This window comes from Octopus bimaculoides, chromosome 1 (genome assembly GCF_046866305.1).
Source record: "Octopus bimaculoides isolate indiv1 chromosome 1, ASM4686630v1, whole genome shotgun sequence".
Lineage (NCBI taxonomy): Eukaryota > Metazoa > Mollusca > Cephalopoda > Octopoda > Octopodidae > Octopus > Octopus bimaculoides.
The window spans coordinates 129,560,956-129,580,611 of record NC_142928.1 but is presented as its reverse complement, the minus strand read 5'-3'; the positions used below and the strand labels follow the sequence as shown (position 1 = coordinate 129,580,611).

Sequence of the window (19,656 nt, the reverse complement as noted above, 5' to 3'; positions counted from 1 at the left end):
ACACCCACATTTTATCTGCTATGACTGGTTTTAGAGAATTTTCATCAGCGTTAGAATGAATGACTGACAGGTGGTGACAGTCTGTGTCATATGAATTTTAATGATGCATCGTACTGCTGTAAAATGTGTGCTGCATTTGCAAAAAGGGAACCTACCCCGGCGTATACATCAAAATTTTAATCTATATCTCATTTCTTCCCATATACTTATTTTTTCATTACTCATATGCAAGTAATGTAATTTTGCATGTGTGTGTGTGTGTCTGTCTGTCTGTGTGTGTGTGTGTTTGGAAGCATGCATTTGAGAGCGTATATATGTAATAAAATTTTAATCAGTATATGCGTGCGTGTATGCGCGCGTTCTTGTGTATGTATATTTATATGTATATATACATATGTGTATATTAGCATTACCTCACAATCCTTTCGTTTTGATAGTATCAGTTTGAGATATAAATTACTGTTGACTGTTTCAAACCCAGAAGATTTGCTCGCCAGAAAAGGGCTGAAGAGAAAAATATTACATTTCGAAGATTATCGGAAGAATATGCCAAACTTCAATTACATACCATTCGATAAATAAAGGAATGAATACTGATTTTTAAATATCTCTCTCTCTCTCTCTCTCTCTCTCTCTCTCTATATATATATATATATATATATATATATATATATATATATATATATATATATATATATATATATATATATATATATAATATGAATTCAGAGTATCATGCGGCTATTGCACCAAGCTCTTCATATGAAATCGGTTCTCAGTCCCTGTAGTAATCAATTACAAAGTAGTAAAGTGCCCATCTGACTGAAAATCCAGAAAATCCTGAAATGAATGCTACATGAAGGGTTACGAACGGCCTAAATCATATGGAAGTCGTATGGATAAATATATCTATCTTCTCTGACATCTCTTGACTTTATGCTTTATATATATATATATATAGAGAGAGAGAGAGACATTCAGTTAAAATGGCTTACTGATGTGTTTTGCTTCTCTTTTTTCCCTGCCAAGATGTTTACATTGTTTTACATCATTTTATTCCCTCAGGAATAATACCATTATTTTCTTCGAAACATATGTCGGAAGTATAAAGATTTGAATAGCACCTGCCTTTAACTCTATTTCTTGATTCATATATATATATATATATATATATATATATATATATATATATATATATCGAGTATATCCTTTCTTTCAAACTGTATCTGAGTGTCTTAGAATACAATAATATTGATTTCGTGTTGTGAAGAAATAGATATTTTCGATTATTGGTTGTAGCCATTTTACATTTCATACATTGTTAATACTCATGGGAAAGAGTGTGAAAATTACACTTCCCAATAAGCTGCTAAGTGAGATTATATTGCTAATTGCATTGGTTGTCTCTCAAGTATCTTATATCATGGTTGCGTATTCCAGAAGTTTATTCCAAACTCAGAGATAATTTGAAAGAAATGTTTTTAAGATTAACTTTTTAATGGATTGAGATTTTTAATGAAATAAAAGCACACTAAGATAGGGAAGTACGTAGACAAAATTGAATTCGGAGACATAATCAGGGCGTAACGATTGCTAACTTTCTCATTTGATATATATATTACAAATAAGGCAGCGAGCTAGCAGAAACGTTAGTACGCCGGACGAAATGCTTAGCAGTTTTTCGTCTGTCTTTACGTTCAAATTCCGCCGAGGTCGACTTTGCTTTTCATCCTTTCGGAGTCGATAAATTAAGTACCAGTTGCATACTGGGGTCGATCTAAACGACTGGCCTCTCACCCAAAATTTCAGGTCATGTGTCTACAGTAGAAAAGAATAAGGCAGCGAGCTGGCAGAATAGTTAGCACGTCAGGCATTCCGTTTGTCTTTACGTCCTGAGTTCAAATTCCACTGAGGTAGACTTTGCCTTTCATCCTTTCGGAATCGATAAAATAAGTACCAGTTAAGCACTGGGGTCGATTTAATCAACTTAGCTCTTCCCCCAAAACTGTTAGCCTTGTACCAAAATTTGAAACCAATATATATCTTACAAATAAGTCGGAGAGCTGACAGAAACTTTAGCATTGAGGGCAAAGTGCTTAACGGGGTCAATAAAATAGGTACCAGTTGAGCACTGGAGTCGAAATAATCGACATGCTCCCTCTCCCGAAATTTCTGGCCTTGTGGCAAAATTTGAAAACAATATATATTGAAATACTAACGAATACATGCATCTGCGTTAAAAAAATAAACGAAAGAACCGCATCTTTTATGAATGTTATCTGCCAATGAATTGACTTGCTACAAGATAATTCTGAAATACACACAGAGACTTACACGCACGCATAGCCATAACGTCGAAAGGTAGATATCTTTACATTTAATCATTTGGACAGAAAGTTGACTTAGCGAAACAAAAGATGAAGCATTAGAAGTTTATAACATGAGCTGAAGTTGTTGATAATAGTGTTTTGATGGGTGTAAGTCTGGATCGAGAAGACCACATACACAGACGGAGATTGACACTTTCACACAAACACAGAAAGACTATTATTTTACCATGGTTACCTCGGTTACAGACATTAATTTTTAATTAATGTAATGCATATAATAATACCAGATGAACACACACACACACATACACATTCACATTCACACACACACATATCTACAAACATTTATATGTAGATAGGTGTAGGGATCACTGTGTGGTTAAGAAGGTCCCTTTGCAATCACGCGGTTTAGGGTTCAGTCGAACTGCGCGGTACATTAGAAAAGCATCTTTTATTGTAACCCCACCGAGATGACCAACACTATATATATATATATATATATATATATATATATATATATATATATATGTATATGTATGTATATATGTATATATATATATATATATATATATATATATATATATATACATATATATATATATATATATATATATATATAGAGAGAGAGAGAGAGAGAGAGAGAGAGAGAGAAAGAAAGAGAGTTTATAAACATCTAATTATTAAAGTGGGAAAATGATCATTTCAAATATATAATACTGTACCAAGCTGTAATTTCTTATCCTACTATATATATGAATATATATATATATACATACATACATATATATATATATATATATATATATATATATATATATATATATATATATATATATATATATATATATATATATATATATATATATATATAGCGAGATAGATAGATAGATAGATAGATAGATAGATAGATAGATAGATAGATAGATAGATAGATAGATAGATAGATAGATTATTGAGTTTGAAATAGTTTGTATGGCATACCGGGTATATTGAAATACGACTATAAACAAACCTCAGGCCTTTACTCTGTCATAATAGTAACGAAGTTGAGTTAGAGAACACGACAAATAAATAAATAAATGAACCGAAATGGAAACTACCAGCATTGTTCAAAACATTTAATGCCTTTTGGAAGGTCCTGGATCAAATCGAAATCTCTGAGGCCTTCTATGGCGAATTTTCTTCTTGCGGCAGTTGTTTTGGGGTAAAACTTTACTATCTGAAGATGTGGTTTTAGGTACTTTCAGAGCAGGTTTTAGAGGTACGCTGTTCGGTGGTTTATTTTGAACTTTCGGTTTTGTTACAATTAGACGATGTTTCGATTCTTTTCTTCTGGCTCTTTTCTTAGAGGCATGATCCTTACGAGGTACCATTGTTATTGTTGCAATTATTATTTTTATTATTATTATTATTATTATTGTTATTACTATTATAATTATTATCGTTTAAATTATTATATATTTTTGTTATATATTTATTTGAAACTACGAACTTCAAAGCATTTAGCTTTCACTTTGTTTATCAAATGTAACACGTTTGTTGGCAAGCGGAATATTATGATGTCATAATGAACATAAACTGCTACAATGGTGGAAGGCAAAAACTATTGCTCTCTCAACGTATACAGAAATGTAAGTTATGATTTATTTTTTAGGATGGAGTGAATACAAAAAAATTACTTATGATAATTCATCTTTTATCTTTTACTTGTTTCTGTCATTTAATAGCGTACATACTGGGGCATCATCTTAAAGGGTTTTTGGTCGAACAAATCACCCTTAGTATTTACTTTTATTCTATCACTATCTTTTGCTGAACAGCTATGTTCCGGCACGTAAACAAGCCAGCATCAGTTGTCAGATGCTACTGAGGTGGTGGGGTCAAACACAGACACACATACACACATACACACATACACACATACACATAGACACACATACACACAGACACACAGACATACACAGAGACACAGACACACACAAACACACACACAGAGGCATATATATATATATACATATATGTATATATGAGTGCACACACACACGCACACACACACACACACACACACACGAAGGGTTTCTACACGTTTTTCTCCTACCAAATTCACTCGCAAGACCTTGTTCGCCCGGAGTTAGAGTAAAAAGAACACTTGCCCAAAATGCCGCGCAGTATGATTGAATCAGAAACCATCTGATTGAAATGGGCTTCTTAATCACATAGCTATACATGTTCTGGATGTTGAAATGATGTTGACGATTAAAGCAAAATTTAAATGAAGGTATTTCAGAAACAATGATTAAGCGTGACTTCTAGGCTTCAAGAGGGCATTTTAACAAAAATTTGTAAGCCAGACTCTTTATAGTTCTTTTGTTGTAATCACACAGGAAATATGCGAGCCAAAATGGAGAACATTTTGTCGCTCAATATACTAGAAATAGCAGCCAAATCTCTCTCAACCACACTCTACAGTCTTCAACTCATATTTCTGTGCTTTTTCAAGTCTATACAGATGCTTTCTCAGGACAAATATTACAGTGTTGTGACGTTCTTTCAGTATATCTACGTTAAATAAAATATGCAGTATGCTATTCTGAACTAATACTGCTTCTGCCACTGATAGTGAATTAAATAACGTAGTCCTTGAGAAACAGAAAGATCGAAGGGTTCAGGCTGTAACAGTTTTTATCATGAGTTTGTTTCATCAGGATTGAGCTGAGTTAAACAACAAAAACAACAAATACAACAAAAACGTACCCAAGGCTTGGTCCCCCGTGCCATCCGTCCTCTACAAAAATCATGCTCACTTCACACTACAACACTAAGACAACAGTTTCACCTCAGTTGGCCCTGCTCTCTTTACCCTCATGCCATGACACGTGAGGGAAGAAAAAGATCCCAGAACATTCAAAAACTTCCTGGATGAATATCTCCGAGAAATTCCAGATAAACCACCGATACTCGCATATATCTCTGCAGACAATAACTATTTACTTGAATGGGCAATGCTGTCTAAAGAATAACTGTAATATGAAACATTAAATGTTTTTTCCAGGTGGTGTTATTAAATTAGCCATGGCCTCCGCCAATTCTGGCCGAAACTCATATGAGTATCTATCTAAGTATATATATATTTATATACATATGGCAATGGGTTGTGTGCATATCTGTGTGTGTGTATGTGTGTGTGTGTGTGTGTGTGTGTGTGTGTGTGTGTGTGTGTAATAAAAATGGAGGCACAGAAGAGTAACAAAGGAGTTCACCGGATAAAAGAAAAATCACACAACGGACACAAAAGCACTCAATTGTCGATTAAATATCATAATTTTGAACACAGTTATACAGATGCGCGCGCACACACGCATGTACACCCCATCACACAAAAACACACACACATATCCACATGTGCATATCCATTTTATCTAAGTGGTATCTAAGCCGGACTCGTCACATAAAAAAGAGCAGTTCCACTGACTGTAATTGAACCATGCATATCTTCATTGCCAAGGAATATGTTCATGTATGCACTTGATGCATTATTACGAATTAAATTAAATCATTTGATCTTTTTTTGCTCAGAAATTGTAATTAATGAACATGCAACCCCACTGAGTTCAGTAGGCGGAGGAATGTCTATGTAAAGGCCATGCAATTCCCAGAGGCACTGGTGGAGTAAGTGAAATAATTATGACAATGAAACAAACTGGAATCGTGGATTTATTTAAGCTTAACATACTACGAGCTCTTCACACTCACAGACACGCAGACACACGCACACATGTACGCACGTTGGCATGCTCATACACTCTGTCGAACAAAGAAACCTGTGCACACACACAAAAAGAATATGTGCAGTCATAGAGGTCTATTGCCCTGTAGATGTGAACATTTGTTCCGAAATCAATAAAAAAATAGAAGTAAAATAAAAATATTTATGGACAACTGCTTTGAAACGTACAGCATCTCTGTCTTGATTACATATTCACGTTTATACCAATAATCATTGGTGCACTTGGCTGTGTTAGCAAATGTCTAACAATCTGGAAAAAGACAAGCATTTTCGTGAAAAAAAATAACGACCAGCTCACATGTAGCTAAGCAAAAAGGAAAAAAGAAACAAGCAAACAGATTAACATACTTCAATCGGTATAGAGTGAATATCTGTAAAACATTCCAGATATTCTTCGATAATGAACATATTCACACAATCAGGGATGCACATATTTAGTAACCAAAAACGCACTTCTCAGACTTGTACTCTTTGCATGATTGCAAATATACATCTACACGCCACCTACATGCAGGGCGTTTAGGTCAAATTTAACAGTTTCCACAAAAGACAAAGAAAATACAGTATCCAGTCCAAAAATTAAAATAATTAAAAATCTCAAAAATGATCAACTTGGTTATGGTTGGAGGATAACAGTTTATTCAAATTGGCTACCCTCAGCTTCCACCACAGACCCAAGACGGCTCCGAAACCTGGCGCATTCATTCCTCACTGTGTTCCTGGTAAGATCTTCCAACACCTCCTCGGTCTTAGCAACCGGCTTGGCCTTGGTGTTGCAAGCAGAGCCGTTGGTGTCTTTCTCATTCGCGTCCCACATATAGTAATATATAGAGTTATAATCGGGCAAATTAGGAAACCAGAAATTGTGGAGGTATGGCACAGAGCTGGATTCTGCTGACACAGATTTGACCTTCCAGCAGCAACCATCTCCAGCCAAGGTTTTACTACAGTCTCCAGCAGCTTCATATAGCCGCCTGAAATGTGTCTAAGGCCTGTTCAAGAATGTATTTTTGAACTCCGGCCCTGTTCAATGAAATGGTGAACACTGGCATGCGAACTTTTAAAATAGATTTCAAAGAATTGTATTACATTGTTGTTGTTTAGGCTAGGTCAGCATTGACTGAGCATGCTCAAAACTAAACGCGTTCATGACAATCATATCTTTTTAGTGGCATTCAGGATTGCATTATTTAACTTGGTTCTTCCCATTCTTAAGACACCATAGTGTGGTTTGAGAGATATGATCACATTTGTATAATAGGCACACCGCGTATATATAAATATTTATACGTACGTACATACGTGGTATGATCAATAAGTATCAGGACTGTTACCATAGTAACGAAAGTAAAGCATGCAGAGTAAAGCCACTTGACAAAGATTGATCCTGAACTCTGCTGTGCATGAGCACTAAGTGTTAACGTTCTAGCTCACTTCCGCTATTTTAATTTAGCCACGAAACGCGCGTAGTCAACTTACTACTACTTACATTTTATGTTTTATCAATTTACTACTTTTTACTTTTTATGCTTTATTGAATTCTTAGATTAGTAATTTTATAATGTATTCTTTTCTGGGTGGTGTCATGGGGTTTTTCATTGTCTGAATTGTATACTGGTGGTTCTCTAAATTATATTTATATACATATATTATATATTGTGAAATTTAATTTAGTATTAATAAATTGAATATTCCTGTACGTTGTGAAAGATATATTCCCTAATATATATATATATATATATATATATATATATATATATATATATATATATATATATATATATATATATATATATATATATATATATTCATATATATACATATATATATATATATATACATATATATATATATACATATGTATATATATGTGTGTGTATATATATATATATATATATATATATATATACGTGTGTGTGTGTGTGTGTGTGTGTGTATGTATATGTATATGTATGTATTTATGTATGCACACACACACACACACACACACATAGTGTAAATATAAACATTTCCAAAACATATTTTCTGTGTAATCATTACAGAAATAACACATTATCTTACAAGTTAGACCTAATTATTTTGATTAACTTCATCTCGATAATCATTCGTGTTAACAACCAAGCAAATATTCCGATGAGAAATTAATGGAAATAGTAACTGCTGCAATACTGAACAGCATTTAGAACTTAAGTCGCCAGACATTTTGTCACCGCAATTTTTTTTATTTTTTTTATTTTAAAATATAATTTAATTGTTGGAAAATTCAGCTTTTTTTTTTTGCATTAACTTTATTTTCATTGAAATACTGAAGAAAACTATACTCATAAAATGCAGGGCAATCTCCCGTAGCTAGTAATAGTAATAAATGTGAACTAACATAGGACGAGCAACGACTAATTTTAAATATTTCTTCGTGATACCGATGGCTGTTTAGAGATTTAAATGGAAGCTCGCTGTTTGAACAGTGAGATTATTCAAACTTTATAAATCCTTTATACGCTGAAGCAAACAAACGAAGGTAGAATGGAATTGTCAGCTTAACATAATATCATTAGTGTTAGAAAAAGAAGCCTACTTCCGTTAAATCAAAATACTTTTAGATTATTATCATTATATTATTAGTATTATCATTCAGTAGTCTTATTTTTATCACGTGCTTTCACTGCACTACCGAACACAGCTCTGTGTGCCTTGGATATGTCCTGTGGTTTGTTGTGATGCTCTTATTGTTACTGTATTGAAAGTGTTTTATGTAGGATGTTTGCAGTGCCTTGTAATGCTGTTTTCTGTATGTTATATGTTTGTTGGCCCTGGTGTTTTTGCTATGTATTTGTCTGAGTATTTTTTCATCATACCTAATGCACCTATTATGATAGGAATTGTTTCTGCTTTTCGGCTCCACAATCGAGTTACCTCCATTGCCAGGTTTTTGTATTTTGAAAGCTTACTCTCTTTTACTCTTTTACTTGTTTCAGTCATTTGACTGTGGCCATGCTGGAGCACCGCCTTTAGTCGAGAAAATCGACTCCAGGGCTTATTCTCTGTAAGCTTAGTACTTATTCTATCGGTCTCTTTTGCCGAACCGCTAAGTTACGGGGACGTAAACACACCAGCATCGGTTGTCAAGCGATGTTGGGGGGACAAACACAGACACACAAACATATACACACACATACATATACATATATATACATATATATACGACGGGCTTCTTTCAGTTTCCGTCTACCAAATCCACTCACAAGGCTTTGGTCGGCCCGAGGCTATAGTAGAAGACACTTGCCCAAGGTGCCACGCAGTGGGACTGAACCCGGAACTATGTGGTTGGTAAGCAAACTACTTCTTCATTTCTTTTTGAGAAATGTCATAATCTGTTGCTATTGGCACATCGATTAGAAAGCATTTTAGTCTTGATGGTCTCTGCCAACTATATCCAGCCTTTCGACCTTAATTTCTTTGTGTGTATTGGCATATCCTGTAGTATGGTTGCTTTCTCATCATATGTATTCTTTTACCAATGTCATTGAATAAATTCAGCGATAGCTTAAATTTGTCTAGGGTCCTTCTAAAGCGGTACGCCAGTTCGCCTCTAGGGATGGTGTCGACGAACATGACACTCTGGTATTTGTGGCTATCATACCATGAGTTGGCCTTCCCTATCTTCTTCTTAGTCCTTTCAATGGTTTTCCATAACTTACTCCTATAGAGTGGGCAAATCCCATTCCTATCCTTACGTATGATAGTTTCAAATTTCGTCATGGCTCCTTTGTATACTCTGATCCTTTCTCTATAGCTGTATCCTGAGAACTGCATGCGGTGAACGAAGTGTTGTATGTGACTCTTTAACTCTGTAGGGTCGCACATGCGGACACACTTCTCATTACTCTAATGAGGTCTGCCATCAATATATTGAATTTGGCATTGTCCGCAATAGCTTAGTTCCAGTGGATCAGGTATTTGGAGGCCTTAGGTTTGACATAATGTGAATGAAGGATTCGGGTTTTATTATTCAGTTTCCAGCCAGAGTTCTGTATCTAGTACAGGTAGTCAATGGTTAGGGTGTTTAGTAGGGTAGTCTATCGTGACCTTAATACTCTGGTGGATGGAGTTAGCTATTTGCTGGATGCTCTCCATACTATTAGTTTCTATTTCTATTTTAAGAGTACTCTCTTGTGGGGGTGACTTTACCACTACGTTGATATCATCGACATAGCGAGAGTATATGTTCATGAGTATGGAGTTCTGTGTCAGGCGTTATTTAAGCCTTCTGTCCCACCATACCATGAAAAGGTTGGCCACATCACCGGCGATGCTAACCCCGATGGCTGCCCCCTCATCCTAGGCGTATATTTTGTTGTTAAACTTAAACGTCTGGCCTTTTAGGGTAACTCTCATACTAGCTCCTAGTGCATGTGCGATCATTTTCTTTACTTGAAATTCGTCTGCGGGGATCCGTATGGCTCTGGTTCATCCGCTCCATCTCTCTATAGGGGTCTTCCTAGCCATAGATGTACTTGCTGGTGGTCTACCTCTTAAACGTCTACTGGGGCGGATACTTCTAAGGTCATGTTTGTCAAGATATTCATTGTCATATGTCAGTCTAAGCAGGAGTCCCAGTTCCTCTGTGTTGACATTGCGGAATTCCACTTCGCTCTCGCTGATCATCTCCACACACTTCTCCACAGCAAAATTTTGAAGGGCCCTAGACAAACTTATTTCGAAAAAGAGAAATTTCAGAGAAAGAAGCAAAGAGAGATTTGGAAAAGATTTAGGTAAGGAAATTGTAAACTTTCTAAAAAGATCCAAGATGTGCAGAAGAAGAGAAGCTGGAGATTTCAAGAAAAAAGAAAGGGAGGGGGTAGAGAAAGGAAGGGTATCAGGATTTCAAGGAAATAAAGAAAACAGACGAGTGTTGAGAGCAATCAAATTAGGTATGTGAATATTTATAACCTCCTTCTACAAACTAGGATTGTTAGAAACCATCACCATAACCTGATGATCAATTAGAAGGACAATACTTTAACTCGACAGCCGACTTCTTACTCGGAAATCTTTCTACAGACGGCTGCAGGCGATAAGTTGAGCTGGACACTAATAAGAATTTTAATTTGACACAAAATCAGTTTGATAAGAGAAAAGGTTATTATATAACTGAGAGAATTTATTGTGGTATATTACTGATAGTTATTTTGTCGATCTCAGAGTGGTGAAGGGCAGGTTAGAACGCGTGATATTTAGAATTTTAAACCAGTTATGGTCTAAAAAGAAAACAAAATATTTTTGTAGTGACTTTAGTGCAGAGAATAGTGCTGTTTCCGTGGTATTCAAAAGAGACTGGTGAGATTTATGTTAGTAACGTTCTCTTTGAAAATGTATAAGCTGAATGCCGCAAGAAAAAAATTAAAAAATTGTGCATGGAAGACACTACAGGAGCAGACTTTCTAGGGTCAGGTACAATATGGGTGATGGGAAGAAAGATGACTGAGATGAGTGTATCGTTAAATCCGACTCTAAATGACACCGAAAAATAAATTCAGTGAGGAAAATGAGAATTAAGAAAAGATTGCTTGCTAATCTCCAATATTTTATTGCTTATAAAATGCATGAATCAGCTTCAGAACTAAAATATTTACGTCAGATGAATTAGGACATCATAGAAAAAATTACTTTTATGTGTTTTGTTTTTAAAATAGCACTCATGTATTAAATATTAAATGGATTATTGTTAACAGAGCAGCACAGAGAGATTAAAAAAACAAAAACAAAAACACACTCTTACAGCCAGAGAGTAATATTGTGTCGTATAATCACTTTTAACTACTCGAATTTATTTTTTCTTTCACTAAGTAAATCTATAAAAAGGCAGGAAAAAAGTTTTAATAAAAAATTCATGCACTAACTGTGACGAATAGCAGAAATTGCCTTTAGACGAAATCTTAATATTCGAGAGCTGCATCGAACAGAATACATCTGGCTTGTGTTACACAGAGCACATGGCAAACAGACTTAAATCTCGGTAGACACTTCTTTGTGCAAATATGTACTATGAAGTGATGGAGTTTAACACTTTGAAGTCTACTGAAAGTGGTAGTTCGTTGCTTTACTATGAGGAACATGACACTTATTGTAGATATACACTAATGGTATGTTGACCTGACTCCAGAAACAGTGCATAAAGACAGTGTTACTGCGATGACGTTAAGTTTATGGGACTTAGAGTATTGGAAAATTAGTTTTGTCTATATCTCGGGAATAAATTGGGAACCGATGCAATCTAAAAAAGAAAACAATCAATTGGAAAGAGATAGTGACATTTAATTTAATTCATATTTTTCCCCACCAGATGTCTCTCCTACTAAGGTTTCCGAATGTGTAGAATTGATTTATGAATTAAAAGGCAACTGAGATGCAGAATAACATAACATATATTTAAAAAATGTATATATATATATATATATATATATATGAAAGAAGGTTTGAAAATGCACTTATTTTTTTAAATATTTATTTACTTAACCGGTTTCATTTTTTTAGAAAAAGATTATCAAAAGTCTTTGAGAATAATAAAAAATGTTAAAAAACAGTTTGAGTATTAAAATGCATATATACATTCTTTGATGATAAAATATATTTAAAGTATAAAGCTTTGTATGAACTTTGTAGTGTTACATACTGATTGTCACACATTCTCTGATATTAAGGTGAAATTGTTAAAAACAGTGTATGAAAATACACATATGGAAAAATACATATACATATTCTTATACATATTCTTTGATAATCGAATAAAGTTGAGGAGGAACTGACCTGGCTTTTTTCTCTTGTGTATATTGAGGGAATGGTTTACTGTCTTAAGAGACAGTATGACTGGCTAGCTGGGGTGGGAGGGAAGAAGAATTAAAGAGGATTTTCTTATTTTTGGTTGGTCTGTGACAGTCTGTCATGGTTCACTGGTTTTTGGGACCGGTTTTGTGCACATCTCTATGTGTGTGTATATATGTGTGTTTGTGTCCGTGTGTGTGTGTGTGTGTGTGTGCCGTTTTTATTGGTCCCAGAGTTTATTGTGGAATGTCGGTGGGGATGTTAGGTGTGTGTACGTGAGAGTGTGCGTATATCTCTTTGAGTGTGTATGTGTTGTTTTGATCGTCCTTGTGGTGTGTGTGTGTGTGAGAGCAACCGTATGTATGTGTGAGGGTGTGTACGTATGTGTGCGTGTGTGTGTGTATGTATGTGTGCATCTGTGTGTGTGCGTGGGAGTGTTTTGTGTGAGTGTGGGAGTGTGTGTGTGTGTCTCTCTGTCTGAGTGGTGTGTTGTTTTAAATATCCTTGTGGTGTGTGTGTGTGTGTGTAAGCAAAGCAAACGTATGTGCGTGATGGTTCATATGTATGTGTATGTCTATGTCTGTATGTGTGCGTGTGTGGCGTGTGTATATGAGTATGTGTGCGTTTTATCTATGGTAGGATGGTGTGTGTATGTGTGTGCACGTTTGTGTGAGTGTGTATGTGTGTGATTAATATTTGTTAGGGTGTTGTGTGTGCGCATGTGTGTGTATGTGTATATGTGTTTGTTCGTGTGTGCGTGAGTGCGTTTGTGAGTGAGTGTGTATGTGTGTTTGTGTGTTTTTTGTGCCGGTGGGGATGTTAGGTGGGTGTACGTGAGAGTGTGCGTATATCTATTTTTCTGAGTATGTATGTGTTGTTTTAATCGTCCTTGTGGTGTGTGTGTGAGAGAGAGCAACCGTATGTATGTGTGAGGGTGTGTACATATGTGTGCGTCTGTGTGTGTATGTATGTGTGCATCTGTGTGCATCTGTGTGTGTGGGTGGGAGTGTTTTGTGTGAGTGTGTGTATACGTGAGTGTGTGTGTGTGTCTCTCTCTGTGTCTGAGTGAGTGTGTTGTTTTAAATACCCTTGTGGTGTGTGTGTGTGTGTAAGCAACCGTATGTGTGTGTGATGGTTCATATGTATGTGTATGTCTGTATGTGTATGTCTGTATGTGTACGTATGTCTATTTGTGTTGTGTGTTGGTGGGGGTGTTATGTGTGTGTACGTGAGTTTGTGTGTGTCTCTAAGTATGTTTGTAGTCACAAAAACCCATACACAGACACATTCAGACATGCACACACAAAGAGATAGAGGTACACACACATGCAAGCACACACATATGCAAACACATAGACATACATGAAAACAGTTTTGGTTGGCCCGAGGCTAGAGTAGAAAAAACTTGCCCAAGGTGCCACGCAGTGGGACTGAACTCGGAACTATGTGCTTTTCATACGACTCTTTCGATTCACTAATCAGATAACGAAACGATACCAAATGTTTATTTTTTACGAAGTGGAAGTCTTTGTAAATAGATATGCAGATCCTTTCAGAGATTCTTTAAAGAATCTCTAAATATTTCAGCATCGTTTCTTTTTTATTTTATAACTGAAAAGATTTCTGCAAAATTATCCATTAGGTTTTTTTGTTCATGTTTTATTCCATCAACAATGACAATAAAGATAGTAAAGTAGGCTACCGTAGATTAGTGTAAAGCCTTTCTTTATTTAGATGCAAAACAAGTGAATTCTATTCGACTGAGAAATCGTAATAGTTAATATGGACATATAATGTACACTTCACCTAATCATTAAGAATGAATGTCCTTCAAGGTATCGCTGGTGTAAGATATATTTTAAGAGAGTGAAATAAACATACAGAAAATAAAAATAGCAACAATGCGGAACCTAGTTATGCATAAAACTGGAAGAATATGGCGAATGCAGTTAAAGTGCCGTGACTAATAAAACTTAGTTGCTAACTGTTAATGTCACGGAACACAAATAAGAGCTGTTGTTGTTTATTTTCCTTAACCCTATTCGGGCAGATTTATGATCATAAGTATTCCAACCATAACCATCCCGTCTTTTTACTGTGTACCAGGAGCTCAGGGCTACATTATCTAGTGGTTCCAATACTTAAGGGTTTGATTCAGAGAGAAATTTCACTGCCATTTTTTTGTAGATCAAGCTAACACGTAGAGGCTCGCTTTGGCTCATGATGAAAAGCAAAGTTGGACCAGTGAGGAGTTATTTTTATTATTGTTTACGTCTACTTGACAAGGACAAACGATAGAAGTTCAGAGCATTTTTATATGTATATTAGGTTGTCCGGAAAGTTCTAAGCGTTTTTTAATATGTAAAAAGGGATATAAATAATTGGCATTTCAATAAATTTTATTTAATGAAATAATTTCCATTACTATTAATGACCTTTGCCCATCATAACTATTCCCTCAGCGTGAAATTTGACTGGTTTTGAAGAAAAAAGATTATCTAGATGCAATTGGACTCCATCTAAATCGTTATACGTTTTTCCTTGCAATGAATTCTGTAGAGACAAAAACAAGAAGTAGTCGGATGACGCAAAATCAGGAGAATATGGTGGATGGGGTAAGGGATCCCAGGAAAAAATAAATCCAAATTGGAACATGAACGCAACAGACGACAATGAAACATCCGGACAGATAGCCGATACAAAAACAGACAGGAAAAAACAAGGACGGATCATTCGCAGCCTTCTCTCGTCAGCCAGGTCTCCAGATAATCCTTACAGTTTCGGCCGGTTACACTTGAGAATGTTCAAATCTGGTTGGCTCCAAAAATCCAAGTTAAGAGCATTAAATTTTTTGGACAAAGCAAGCGAATGTGTACGACAACAAAGACATAAAACGGAGAAAATATTACACAATTACAAATACAAACAACAATAAAATAACAACACGTGTCTTTCGACCAATAAAGATGAATCAAGTGGAGCTGGTGTGTGTAGAGTGAAAGCCCTGAGGCAGGGACATAGGAGATGAACATAAGAGGTGAAAGTCATGAGACAGGAATATAAGAGATGTTTCGCGGCTGGCAGTCGAGCCATGAAAGATCATGCTTGGCTGAACAACGGTTACATGGAAGGAAAGGAGAGAGGTAGGAGGCAGAGGGATTGAAGAATTAGGAAAAGAACGAGAAAGAGAGGAAATCAAAGGGACATAGAAAAAGGTATAAGGGAGATAAACGAGGAGGAAAAGTAGGGAAATTAAAGAAAGAGAAGATCAAGAAATGTGGGAGAGGGGGAGGAGGAAAAGAAAAGAAGAAAGTATGAGGGGGACTACAAAAAAGTAAGAGTCGTACAGAATTTAGATACATGCATACTTACGAGGTGAGCAAAAGTGTACGTACGCCGCTATGTGTATGTATGGATCCAAACAATGGAACAAGAACGGAACAGACGAAATAAAACATCCGGACAGATAGACGATACAAAGACGGACAGGGGAAACAACAAAGAGACGGAAAGGAAAAACACGGGGGTGTGCGTGTTTGTGCATAGCAACTGCGTTGTATACTTCTGTGTTTTTTTTATTTGAAAAAAAAAGGCATGTTTGGTCGCTGAGCGAACACATTTTTGCACAAGATCTGATAATTGTTTTTTTCTTTTATAAATCTTGTCTCACGGCATTTATACATTCAATTCATTGAGTCTGTGATGGCTTTAAAATGTAGGCTTTCTCCTTATTCATTATCCTACAAATGTTAAGCATGCTTCTGAACCGCACTTATACGTTGGTTAGTTGAGTAACGAAGAGAACTAGTGAATTTAGAAATCCAAATGAAGTAATCTCTCCGTGTCTACTCATTCGGCTAGAAATAGCAGCTAATTTTTTTGTGCATGGGAAATAGACTGGATGGGCTGGGTTGGAATGTCTTTTATTATATGCCAACTCGATCAGAGGTAATTTGAGATTAAACATTAGTAACATATGAATTTAGAAAGCTACTTATCCATTGCTGCAATCCGTAAATTTTTACTTCCTTATTAAAATCGGAGTGGGTTTCTCCAGAAAATAACCTTTCTGATCTTTCTAGAGGATCCATTTGTTGCGTTGTGTGTACTACAGTATCTCACTATTTCATCAGTCATGTACAGTAACTGATGAGTGTTGACTAATTTGATGAAAGCATGCTTCTCCTCCTACACGCTCCTTCAGGTATTTACTCAATGCTGTTTGCATAGTGAGGAGCGATTAGATTTTGAGACTACATAACAAGTTAACTGTTTTGATTTTTGTGCATTTAATTCTGAAACTGGTGGAGGCGCAATAGCTTAGTGGTTAGGGCAGCGGACTCGCGGTCATAGGATCGCGGTTTCGATTCCCAGACCGGGCGTTGTGAGTGTTTATTGAGCAAAAACACCTGAAGCTCCACGAGGCTCCGGCAGGGGATGGTGACGAACCCTGCTGTACTCTTCCACTACAACTTTCTCTCACTCTTCCTTCCTGTTTCTGTTGTGCCTGTAATTCAAAGGGTCAGCCTTGTCACACTGTGTCACGTTGAATATTCCCGAGAACTACGTTAAGGGTACACGTGTCTGTGGAGTGCTCAGCCACTTGCACGTTAATTTCACGAGCAGGCTGTTCCGTCGTAAGCGATGGAGTGCCAACAAAATTCTGAAACTAGAATGAGGTGTTTCGCAGATGAGATTCCCTGCAATGAAATTCACCTCGGCCATTTAGTTTCAAAGTGAGCTCATTAAATGTTTATGTTATTCGTTTCCTGAATACATCTGTGAGCGCAATATGACCGAGCGGCTGTGAAGTTTGACTTCGGTTCCGCATTTTGGGCAAATGTTATTTTTCAATGGTCTTGGGTCGACCCATAACTTGTGAGTGAAATTGGATAGGCAGAAACTGTGAAGAAGCCTTCGAACTAGTAATTCAAAGGTCCAGCCTTGTTATACTGTGTAACATTCATTTCGCTTGGGAATTACATTAAGGTTGCACTTGACTATGGAATATTCAACCATTTACACGCTAATTCAATGAGTTTAGTAGCTCAGATGATTAAACAAATGAACACTAATGGTCGGAAATTCTGACTGGGATCCATTTATATATTTAATCATGCTTTTTGAACTCATTAGTCCACCACTTGTGTACAGCGCACGTAAGTGTTTTCTGTTCAATTGAGATTTTACAGTTCATAGAGATCAAAATCTCCAAAGATGACCACGAGAAAGACAGACACGTTTGTTGTCATTTGCCTTTCCTTCAGCCACTTTGAAGCGATTTCCTGGTGTGTCAAATGTCTCACGTGTTTTCTTTTTCCCCAAAATGAGCGACAATAAAGAATGACTTACATTGAATTTTTTCAATACAGTTCTATATTTAAGAGATGAGGAATTATGTACATATTTACATTATATACATTTAACGGATATTTGTCCTCATCTTGTTTGTTGTTAACACAACGTTTCGGCTGATATACCCTCCAGCCTTCAGGTGTCTTGGGGAAATTTCGAACCTGGGTTCTCATTCCTAAGGTATTTTTCGATATTGTTGTTGTTATTATTATTATTATTATTATTATTATTATTATTATTATTATTGTTCAGTAGTTTTATTTTTATAACGTGCTTTCACTTCACTACCGAGCGCAGCTCTGTGCGCCTTGGGTATGTGCTGTGGTTTGCTGTGGTGCTCTTATGTTTACTGTATTGAAAGTGTTTTGCGTAGAATGTGTGCAGTACCCAGTAGTGCAATTGTCTGTATGTTATATATATTTGTAAGTCCTGGTATTTTTGTTATGTATTTGTCTGAATATTTTTTTATTATACCTAAGGCACCTACTATGATAGGAATTGTTTCTGTTTTTAGATTCCGCATTCGAGTTATCTCTATTTCCAGGTCCTTGTATTTTGAAAGTTTTTCCATTTCTTTTAGAGAAACGTTGTCATCTTATTATTATTATTATTATTCAGGTCACTGCTTGGAATCGAACTCGGAATCTTAGCCCGCGCTCTTAACCACTACGCCATATGCCGAATTGAATAAATACCCACATATATGTATGCTTTTTCCAATGTCAATTAATAAATTCAGCGAAATATTGCGAGGGGCTTTTTTTTATGAATTACATTATGCTTCCTAATTATTATAGTAAGCCTTTTTACTGTCGGCACAAGGCATGAAATTTGGGTTTGGGAAGAGGTCTAATCGAGTATCGACCCAGTGCTCAACTAGTACTTATTTTATCGACACCGAAAGGATGAAAGATGTAGTCGACATCAGCGGCATTTGAACTCAGAAAGTAAAACCTGGAACAGGTTTCCGACGCCATTACAGTCTAACAATCGACTTCCTTTCAACTTTTAGTATAAACGAGGCCATATAGACGCAAGGCCACAGACTTTTAATTGGCGGGGGAAGAGGACGAAGTGGATCGAAGGGTTAGTCGCTTAAACAGACTCCAGTGATTGACTGGTATTTTAATTTATCGACTCTGAAATGATGAAAAGCAAAGTTTCCTTCGTGTAGATTTGAACATAGAACATGAAACAGATCACAAAATACAGGAAATATTATGGCATGTATATGTGTTATACATTTACGGGTATATAGTTATCCATTTATAAACTAATGGTTTGCATGTATGAGTATGTATACACTTACATATATTAATCTATACATATGTAGCCGTAAGTATGCATCTGTGTATGTTTATA

General features: G+C 36.0%; 1 protein-coding gene and 1 long non-coding RNA gene across 4 annotated transcripts in view; one reads left to right on the top strand and one right to left on the bottom strand.

The window, feature by feature from the left end:
• Positions 1 to 19,656, bottom strand: part of LOC106870828 (uncharacterized) — a 283,514-nt gene that overhangs the window by 90,790 nt on the left and 173,068 nt on the right. The window lies entirely within an intron of this gene.
• Positions 3,725 to 19,043, top strand: LOC128248657 (uncharacterized). Its single transcript, XR_008264814.2, has 2 exons — positions 3,725 to 3,961; positions 18,913 to 19,043. It is a non-coding gene; the product is annotated as an uncharacterized LOC128248657 (long non-coding RNA).